The sequence below is a fragment of the Cryptomeria japonica genome, chromosome 7, assembly GCF_030272615.1.
Source record: "Cryptomeria japonica chromosome 7, Sugi_1.0, whole genome shotgun sequence".
NCBI lineage: Eukaryota > Viridiplantae > Streptophyta > Pinopsida > Cupressales > Cupressaceae > Cryptomeria > Cryptomeria japonica.
The window spans coordinates 237,908,299-237,920,273 of NC_081411.1; positions in this window are offsets into that span (position 1 = coordinate 237,908,299).

Sequence of the window (11,975 nt, forward strand, 5' to 3'; positions counted from 1 at the left end):
AATGGGTAGAGGACGAACCATAGGATTTTAATGGAATGGAATTAAAAGCTAGTCAATGGAAGATGCCACTCATTGAAAACATTGCTTTGGCCTTTTGATGTAAATTTAGTGGTAATAAGCTAAACTGTCTAATTAAATTTAATATGCAACCTCTTTCTTGGTTCTTTCACGTTTTAAATGAATAAAAATATCATAGAATTAGGGAGTTATCTTCTATAAAAATCCCTTCGCTTGATTCTATACATATGTTGTCCCTTTGTAAACCTTTACTAAAAGGATTTTAGGGACACAATTGTAAAGTTGTAATTATATGAAATGTGAATCAAATTTCTGATAAAACAATTGAATCCTGGAATGTTAATAAAAAATTATACACTTAGTAGCTTATCACATAAATTTGAATGAGTTGACAACAATTAATAAGACTTAATAAGTTAGGGTAAAATTGTTTAAGATTGTTTAATAAATATTGATAATAATGGTTCATTGAATTTTCATATTTAATGTTAAAAGATTACTTAAAGTTTAATATAGTGTGATGTTAAAGATTTATTTATTGTAATATATTAAAGTTTTATTTTGTTTCAAATGGTTTGAAGTTAAAGTTAATAATGTTTTAAGTTAATTCAATAATGAGTCATTCTCAATAATTAATAAATTCAAATGGTTTACAACATTAACAATTACAATAGTGAAGAAAATGGCGACGAAGACTCCTGCCGTCCATGGCATTCCTGCCCAGGCATTTTCAAACTGCCATGCGTCTGCGGCGGCCAATGGCACTTCTGTCGGTGTGAGTTGCAGTGGGGGCGATCCCACTGTCCCTACAGTTCCTGCCTAGGCGTTCTGCCCTGCGTTTGCGAATGCTAAGGACGCTTCTGCTGGTATGGGTAGCGGTGTTTCTGTTCCGGTTTTGGACTTGGACGCCCAGGCTGTTGCCGCTAATGCTCAGGCCACTGGTGACTCTCCTTATATTGACGGGGCTCCTGACGACCCTCCTGTGACTGCTAATGCTCTGCCCAGATCTTCTTTTGTTGGGAATCGTAGCTTTGCTCATGTGGCAAGATCTGCTGCCCATCCTTCCAAGGGGGTTCGTCCTCTTCCTTGTGCCAAGACTTCTCTTGTGGTGGTCTGTGGCCAGGAGGTTGTGGAGAATATCGATTTCTACCAACACAGTGCTTTGGTCTGTAGATTTGTTGGGTTTTGGCCTTCCCTTCCTGACCTTCATCATTGGGTGGGTGTTTCTTGGAAGCCTTTAGTTGCTTATAGCATTGAGCTTTTCTCGTGTGCTAAAGGTTTTTTCATTGCTTCTTTTACCTCTACTCTTGACCGTGATTTGGTGCTGGGAAAGTTGTGGTCTTGGGGGGATCACTCTCTCTCCATTAAGCCTTGGTCTCCTTCCTTTAATCCCCTTACTGAATCTCTTTCTATTCGTCCAGTTTGGGTTTGCCTCCCCAATCTCCCCCTCCATTTCTGGGAGTCTTCTTGCTTTGAGGCTATCGGTAACTCCATTGGTAGTTTCTTGAAGGTTGATGATGCAACGACATCCATGGATCACTCTACCTTTGCTCGCCTATTGATTGATATTGACACATCACTAGCCCTCCCCAGGGATGTGGTGCTTATGGTTGGGGATAAGCCTTGGGCTCAACCGTTGGATTATGAGGGCCCCCCCTTTCGCTGTCGTCGATGCTTCTCAACGGGACACTTGGCTTCAGCCTACTCTCTCTCCCGTCGCAGAGGCACTGCTACTTGGTGGAAGGATGCTATTGAAGATCACTTGACAATTAATGCTTCTGACTCTGTCTCGGTTGAGTCCTCTCAAGAGGAGGTGCCCCTTACTGCTGATGATGCCTTTGTTGAGGCTACTACTATGGTAGGCTCTTCCGTCCCCTTGGCTCTTACACCTGTTGCTCCTAATCCTCAGCTTCGCTCGTCCACTGGCAATTTTGTCCTTCTTCAGCAGCAGTCTGTTGTGTTTCTGCAGCATCAGGCGACCAGTGTTTTGTTCCAGCAGTTTGACAGTGTATCTGCGGGGTCTCCCCTGCCTGATTTGTCTTTGAATATTCCTAATGATAGTGTCGCCTGGACGGTTGTGTGTCGCAGGCGGAAAGGAAAATCTACCCCCCTTCGTCAAGGTGTGGACCCTCCCCACCCTTGAGCTGGGTTGATTTGTAGATGGTTTGACAGTGGGTTTGTTTACCTTGTCTAACTTTGTTTGTTTTGGGTTTTCTCCCTTTCTTGGTTCCTCTTTTTCAGTTTACCGTTCAGCTTTGTATCGAGTCAGCGCCCTTGTTATCGCTGCTTTATTTATCAAAAACAATTACAATAGCTTACATCTATCATTTTCACGCCCACAACATTAATTGAACTAGTATAATGTGGCTAAAAATTTGCAATCAATGAAGCTCTTGTGTGATCTTTGAATGATCATTCTACAACCAAAGGGGTTTCATCCTTTGATCTCCATGCTTAAACAATTTGAACAATGATTTTGGATGATTTGAACAAGATTTTGGATGGGAAAATCTTTCTTGTTAAAGTTATGGCAACAAAACCCACTATTAATTATATTATGACATGTGTTTGGAAAGTGGAAAAGAGAATAAAGCTACAAGTGGAAATATTAGGGGTTAGGGGTTGGAAGAAAAACAAGGTTGAAAACATAGGTTGGGGCATTAAGGGTTGAGTAACATACATGTCGCTCAGGAGGTTCAATTTTTTTGACTAATACAAATGAGAGTGTAGGGACAAAAGGTGTGACAGGAAGGATATGTTTGAATCTCTAGAAAGAAAAAATGGTGTTGGAAGGAAAGACCTACTTGGAATGGGGACTTTGACAACTTACACAAACTTAAAAGAAGAGGAAGAAAATGCAACACACAAGACCAAGAAAGACATAAGATAACAATGAAAAGACCTAGTATTTGCAAACCCAGATTAACTAAAGATGTGACATGACAAGTATGATTGCTCAAAAGTGCTTGTCCTCAAACAATTGCAATTCAAATGCTCCAATATTTGAAGATCTTTTCACATCATATATTTTATAGGAAGATCTTTCCATCGAATCATATACTCCTTAGTTCTTTTGTTTCTTAGTTTCATTTCTATTATTTCCATTACTACTTCAGGAATCGAAATCAATATTCATATAACAGATGTGCTTCTTCTAATATGCCTTTCAAATGATTTTTAAGGCAAGACACATCGAACACATTGTGAATCTTACTACCCTTTGACAACACCAACTTATTTTAGAAAACCCATAAAATTGAAGGCTAAGTTTTCAAAGTAGCTTGTGTTCAAAGATGATTGTTTGTATGGTTGCATTCTAACAAAGACCATATCTCCTCCCTCAAATTTCCTCTTGATCAATGTTAATTTCTCTAATAACTTTCAAAGGAGTGTTGTGAACTACTCTCAAAACATTTCCTTTCATTCTCAATTATGGCACTAAGTAGGTTCTTCCCTTATAGACAATGAGCTTGATACATCATCATCATCATCATTATTATTATTATTATTATTATTATTATTATTATTATTATTATTATTATTATTATTATTATGATTATCATCATCATTATCATCATCATCATCATCATCATCATCATCATCATCATCATCATCATCATTATTATTATTATTATTATTATTATTATTATTATTATTATTATTATTATTATTATTATCTTGGCAATTGTTGGGTCCTTTAAATAGTTTTTGCATCATCCAGGAAAGTAGTATGATATAGTTGGATCAACTTTGATCCTTGGCTCTCTAGTCTACTTGTGTAATAATGTCATATGTGGATAAAGATATATTTTTACTGTATTTTGCATCCACTATTATTTTTGTTCATAATTTCAAGTATTCATTTTATCAAATAGGAGATAAAACACTAATGCATTTGCCTTGATAGAAATTAGGTTAGATTTGATAGATTCATGCCCTTAGACCTCAATAAATGTAGGAAGAAACCACAAGGTGGTTAAAGACCAAGATATCAAATGATCTTTAAGGATTATCAAGGAAAGGTAACAAAGAACTTGTGAAAATATAATTGTACAATTCTCAAGTCAAAGCCCTTCCCGAAAATGAATTTAGAGTCAGAGCATAAGCCAAATTCAAAGTGCAAACCAAATTTGGAACCTCAATACAAAAAATAAAAACCCCATCATACAAAATTTTACAAGGAATGGTAAAACATAGCAAGACATTTTCCCTTACTAGACAAAGCGTAGGTTGATATTGTATACCAAGTTGAAATGTCAAGGCAACTTTCTCTAGATGAGGGAAGTTCATAGATGGAGTCAATTCTTTCATTAGGGCATAAAAGGTTGTTAATCAAAGAAAGGAAGTCAAGCTAGGGGTGTACAAAAGAAATCATGAAGGTGGAACAAGTGTGTAGAATGTTGAGGCAACATGAGTTGAGGATTCCTACATGTCCAAGAGTGCAAGAAAATTACCAAAATATCTAAATTGAAACTCCTTAGCAAGGAGGTACTAGACACTAGGTTTGCATCAAAATAAACTCATGGTAAGCCCTAGTGGAGGAAAGAAAAAACTGTCGAAGTTTATAGGCAATGGATTAAAGGGTCCCATTAGGCACCATAAGACTTGTAAACCAATTTGAGCAACACATGGGCAAGATGATAAAAATAATCTGGTTGCGACCTTTTCTAGCCACCTTGTGAGCTGTAATGATTGATTGGTATATAGAAATTTTCCAATCTCCTCGAAATACATGAGAGATATTAAAGATGATCTTCAAAGAGAAAAGTTTAAGTTTCTTTACGATCATAATGAAATAATAGTATAAATTTACACTACAAAACAATGTAAGAACAAAAATGAACAAGCTTATAACCGTAGACTTGAAGAATTGCTTATAAATTTAGAGAAAAAACTAGTTGATGATAAAAAGGAAAGATGGTTCATCGAAGGTCTACATCCATCATTAAGAAAAAAGATGAAGGTAGTAACACTCTCTTCCTATTAAAAAGCCTAAAATCTGACAATAAACATACAAAGTGAGATAAAATGACCTCTTGCAATAAAATAAAAATTGAAGAAGATGAAAGTTCGAATGTCAATAGAGAGAATGGATCAAAAATGGTACAAGCACTCTAAAGGGATGTTATCTGAGTAATAAAAGAATTAAGGGTGGAGAAAGAAACCAACAAAGAAGCTAATGAACTATGGTGTATTGAGTGCGAAATTGAGGGCCACAAAAGATAACTTTCCTAGAAAGATGTTTTTTGAGATTTTCTAGGTTATGGGATATTTAATAAATGAGTTCCTATACAATTTCAAGATCAAGAGTATACAAGTACTCTTCATGTAGGGAGAGAAATACACACAATCAAAGCCACAAAATACATCTCCAAGTAGTTATCAAAATCAAAGCGGAGGTCAAAATCAAATGTAGTATGACTTGAAAGGAGGTTTGATCATACAATGTCAATAGTATAATGAATGAGGACACTTTGTGAAAGATTTCCAAAACAAATAAGGAGAATTTGCATCTAATGTGCAAAATGATTTAGCACTTAAGGATGTTATGGTTGATAAATGACACCATGCAAATGTAAATACAAGTATGATAATACATCAATTACCATTAAGTTCAAATGTTACAAGACATGTACTTCAAATTTTGGTACTAATTAAAGTAGTGGATCTATTGCAAATTCAAGAACTTTAAAAAGTTATTGGATTAGGGAACAATGATGTGCTATATGCTGCAACCTACATGGAATCTAGCAAGAATGAAAATCCATAATTAAACCTTTGTTGTCAATCAACTGAGTAATTGATCCAATGTTTTTGACAGTTAAGAAAACAAAGAAATAGTGGTAGTGAATATGGAGATCCTTGGAAGGAATCTAACCAATACAATTGTTGATGATAGGTTTGGTATGAATGTATTTCTAGAAGAGACTTGAAGAAGTTTGGGCAAGGCAACCATTTGGCTTGCAACTCTTAAACTATTGAGTATAGATCAACAAGATATTAAGGTACTTCAAGTTTTAATGGGACAAAAGTTAATTATTGGAGCCTAAGAGTTTTGGTTGAAAATTGTGGTCATTTCATTAGGGAATAAAACATATGATGCATTTTTGGTTTAGGGTTGGCTAGTAGAAACTAAAGTTTTGCACAATTGGAAAAAGATTATATCTCCATTGAGAACAAGGATTGGAAATGCATAATTAATTTGAAGAACCAAACAGTTAGCGAGGAAGCAAGATCTCTAGATTTGTAAGATTTAGACTTTGGAGATAAGAATGGACTGAGAATTAGGGTTTGATGGAATTGAATTATGTGGGAATTTTAGAGTTATAGTCATGTTCAAAATATGAATTTATTTTCTCTGTGGTCAATTTCATTGGAAAATGGAGAATCATGAAGTATTTTTATCACATTATAATTTTATTGAAGCTATAGAGATTGATCAAGATAAACAAGGATTGTGTAATAATAAGTAGCCAATGAAGAATGACTTGAAAAAATGGATATTTTACTTGTGCCAAACATAGTTCATGGTTTACAAAAGATGACAATTTTAGTAGAGGCATCTAACTTTATAGGTGAATGTAAAATTAATGATAGTACATCTGAAATAAAATATTTTATTTGAAGTGTAAAAATATTTGTCAAGTCAAATCAACTTTACTAAAAATAATAGAAAAAAGAAAAAACAATCTACTAAGAAGATTGATATATAAAAAATGTGGTCCAAAAAAAGTACGATCTATAAGTTCTATTGTACGACCTATAAATTCCATTGCATGACATAGTTTCACTATATAGTTAGCTTTACTTTTTTCCTTCATATAATTTGATTAGACTTTGGTTGTGGTATGGTCTAATTTATCCATTTTATTGCACTAATTGGCTCATCCTTTTCCACTATGTTGGCAAGAGACACCGTTCCAGTGAAGATTTTTGCATGATCGATGCTTAGGAGTTGTCATTGATGGCAAATCAGTCTAGAAAACACATCTGGTGTACATAAGATTTGATTTACCGGAAGTCATATTGTTCATGAGGCATAAGTTTGGAAGGTAGAACACAATAACCGGTAGAGTATGAGTGCAGTGTGTATATCTTGATTTTGGTTGGATGATTTTGGTTGCGGTGATTAAGGAAGATGATTTGAGGTTCGAGGAAGATTACTTTGTAATCCTGATATCCGGTGTTGATTCATGAGCAAGATTAAAGGTTCGGTATCTGGTGATTAAGCTAGAACATAACTATTTTGGTGTAATGAATGATGTCAAATTGTTTGGTTGATTTTGGTGATTGGTTTCAGGTTTGAGGTGATTGGACTGACTTTTATGAAGCTTATTATCATCATGTTTGGGTCTACATATAAATTTGTGGGCGGATTGAGATAATTTTGTGATACACATATCATGTTGCGTGTTATGCAGTTTTTGGAAGCCAACATGGTAAATGATTCATTTTGTTGGTGTGAATATATAAGATCAATTTGGTTAAACATTTTGACATATGTTATGAGTGAGTGAAGTTTGTATGAGTGAATGTGTGGTCTAGTGAATGTGATTGAGGGTTTTGGTGGTCCGGTGTATGACAGGGCAGGAAAACAGAGCACAGAGATAGAATAGTTGTAGAAGTCAATCTGAGCATAACCGGAACTGCTTTTTGGCATATGTAGATTCTATACTTTAGTTCATTCATAATTGTAATCAATTGTAATCGCCTGTAAGGTAGTGAGCCTTCCTCTAAGTTGTAGCTCTTTTGTATTTGAGCAATGAGCTCTAGGCAGTGTGCTTGAATGCAAGTGCATTCCCCTTATGTAATATTATCATACTTCTGGCCATTATATAAAAATATTGTGGGTTCAAATCCCACTGTGGTTTTTTCCTTTCTGGGTTTCCACATAAAAATATTGGTGTTATGGTTGTGTGGTTGTTTGCTTTAGGGTGAACTCACAAAGTTGGTTCCCACTTTTTGGTACATCCTGATTTTTGCTGAAATCATACATTTTTTGGAAAATATAATTATTTAAGCTTTAAGAGGTCCCATTTGAAGTAATTAATAGAAGAGAGTTAGATCAAAGGCTCTTAGATCAAAATTTCTTGGATAGAACCTCTCTACTTCTAAATCATACTTGCAATGGAGTCTCCTTTGCATCTATCAAATGCTGATAAAAAACCAATTTTACGTTAGCTTTTGAGGGGTCAGACGAATTCATTTAGAAGTTTTGTTTTCTTAAGGATTTAGTCCTTATTATAAGCTTTCCAAATAGTATGATTTTTAATATATTTAAGTTCATTAATATATTTTTATTTTATTTTTTATGAATGTAGGTTTTTCACTGAACATGAACTTCTTTGTTCAATGCATTGGGAAAAATAGTAAACTAATTCAAAAAAATTCTGAAAAATATCTATGCCCTAGGTATTGATGTCTTCTTTCTAACAAAAAAATAAAAACTTAATTTTGATATATATAGAGCAAGTTATGTGTTCAAACGTACACCTATATCTAAATTATAATTAGTCGGACTTCAAAACTTAATAAAATAAAACATATTCAACATATCACTATCAAACCAACTGCATGCCCTGGGTATTGATGTTAAGAACCAAAATTTAAAAGAGATAAGTTTTTATCATTTGTAGAAAAAAATTTATACGTTTCGAGATGCACATCACTCTTAAAAAATGTTGTTTGCTGTAAAAAACTACTTTTGAGGGAGATGGAAAAATCAATAAAATTTTATTCAAAAAAATTTGAAAAAAATATATTTAGAATCTACAAAAAGGATGTTACAAATCACTAGTTTACATCATCTTCAAATTCTTAACGATTTAAAAGTTATAGGTGTCAGAAAGTGAAGGTTTTATGTAAAATGTTCATCTAAGTGTCAAAGTTGGTCAAAAAGTGGGAACCAGTATTGTGAGTTCACCCTTTATGTTTCTGCATTTTACTTTGATTCTTATGCATCTGGTGGTTTAAGAATCATGTTAATAACTTTGAAAATTGTAGAACATTCATTCACCCCCCCATCTCAGTGTTCATTGATTCCAACACACTATGTGTTCTACTTCATCCTTTCCCATTGTATGTTGTACTTCATAATCTGTTATTATACAATTTGATGCATCCATCATCATACAATCCTTCAAGTTCCCTATACAACCCTACTTCCAGTTGTACCCCTTACATAAGTCTTATTTTGTCCCTCAACTCTCCTCACTATATTATGGAATTTTTATCTACAATATCCTTTTCATATAGTTTATTTCCACATACAAACTATTTACTATATAATGTATTCTCAACCAAAGTCCATTCTTAGTGCCTCCAATATTGTGCATAGTTAGGAACAAACCCAATACACCCTTGTTGCAATACTCTTTAGGTTCAGTGATCAATTGGGTGTACCATTCTCATCTTTTAGTGTAACCAAATAAGGTACCTTAGTTGGTTAGTAAAAATACTTATTCATATATTGGCACATATTAGTTCAACACTCCAAAAATTTTATCTTTCGGCTTTATCAATATTATTTTTTAACTCTTAAAAATAATGAAATTGATATGTTCCATGAAGGTTTTTGTGGTTTTGAAGGTCTTACTTTGGGATTGGAAGTGTTTCTCTTAGACCTCAAAAAGGATGATGCCCCTTGACCTCATTGGGGGTGCTATCACCAAACTCGTTGATTTTTCAAGTACTCTCATGGTCTAATTTTGCAAAGTACAGTTCCAAGTTTGTCCACAATATTTTCATTAGTTTGGAAAATGTCCCTAATGTTACTTGATTCTTGTTTTCTATATCATTTGTAAGATGATGTTGTCTGTTTTCTTGTAGGAGTGAGATTATGTTTTGATAATATGGTGTAACTATGTATTAAATTTTCGTCAACTTTAGGTAGTTATAAGCATTGATTTGTCAACAATTATGTTCCTCTTAGCAACCATTGGAGCCCTTAAATAATTTTTTTTATTATCAATAAAATCTATATGATCTAGTTGGCTCTACTCTCACCCTTGGTTGACTATCTGTTATCTACCTATATAAAAATTTTATGTGTAAATAAAGTTAATTTTACTCTATTTGGAATGATTTATCAATTTTTTTAATCATTTCAAGTATTTATTTTATCATATAGGAGACTAAACATCTTCCTAAATTTTTCATTAGCAACAACGTTTTTCTTATCTTCAACGTATTCAAGTCAAAATAATATACTTGAATCTTACTTTTTGTTAATGCTTGTTTAGATCCTTGTGATTGATAAAATGATTCAAGTTGTTATGATTAATTTGAAGCATAAATCAATCTATCTCCAAGTATTTCTTGAATTTGATTAATGCATGCATAATGAGCAACATTTCCTTATCATATGTGCAGAATCACCATTTCATTAGGTTGATTTTTCAGCTATTGAATGCAATTAAAATCTTATTTTTCATAAGCATTTATCCAATCCCTTCTCTCAATGCATCTTGTTCTAAAACATTAAGAAAGGAAAATAACAAGAATAGCTAACATAAGACATAAACTCAATACCTTCTTCATTTTTTTCTAAATTTTGTTGTACAAACATTTCCACACAAAATCTTCTTATTTGTTAAATTAGTTAAGAGGGTAACCAATTGAGAGAACCTCTTAATGAATCTTCTATAGTAGCTACCAATTTTAAAGAATCCACACAATTATTTTAAATTTTTTAGGGGAGGTCAATCAAGAATCACATTGATTGTCTCCTTATCTACCTACACCCCATTTGCATTGATGATTCTCCAAATATAGAATCCTAATCATGGTGAGCTGATATTTTGATTCCATCACAAAAGAGTGTGCTTTCAAAATTCTTAACACCTCATCATTAGGTTGTAAATTCTCATCCCCACATTTTGTTGTAGATAATAATGCCATCAAAGAAGTTGGGGAAAATTTTCTCAATTGATTGCAAATTTTTTAGTCCATTCATGATTAGATGATTATTAAGGCATGTGTTAAATAAATGACATGGAAAATTTTGTATAGTGTCCATATTGGCACCACTATCCCCCTCTTTGATTTAGATCTATTAGTAATCAGATCTTAGATTTATGTTCATGAAATAAACTACTACATGAAGATTGATCATAGGGATTAGGTATCAATTTTGATTTTCTTCTTATTTAATGCTTTATATTTGATACGCATTCTCATTGTGTCATCTTTCTTCTTCACTAGAATTACAAATGAAGAAAAATGACTCAAACTAGATTTGTTGTTTTCCTTATCCAAAAGTTCCTTTATTGTCTTTTTTATCTCCTCCCTATGTGTCCTATGGTGATAGAAATGAGTATTACTGATGTGCTTAGCACCCTCCTCCAACTCAAGGACATGTTCATAGGCTACTTGTATCTGATAGTCTCTCTTGGATAGTGTTTAAGAAGACTTTATTGTTCTTGTTCAAGATGTTTTTCAAATCCACATGGTATGATTTCTTAGCTTCTAAGGAGTTTGTCATAGACGCCAACCAATGAGTTGCCTACACTACTTGTCCATGAAAAAATACTCTCTCCATTATTTTACAAGAGATAACCCTTGGTTCTCCATTCATTATTCCTCGATGTACTACTTCTCACCCTTCAAATTGAAACTTTAGTTCCATGGTCTAGAGACTTTGCGTAATCTCACCCAGCGAGTGCAACCATTAGATGCCTAGATCCATGTTTATGTCCCTTATACTAACAATATAGAAATCATTCTTCATGTCACAACCTCCCAAATTAATGTTTAACTAAGAGATCTTTCTATTGCATTATATAGTGAAACTTCAACCAACATTATATCAAACCCTTTGAAGTCCTTTGTTTTGAGACTTCTCTTCACCCATCAATTCCTCATTTATGAAATTATGAGTAGGACCATTGTCAATGAGTACAATGACCCTTCTTCCTCGTAATATCTAATAGATTAAAAAAAATAGTACCTTGGAATAC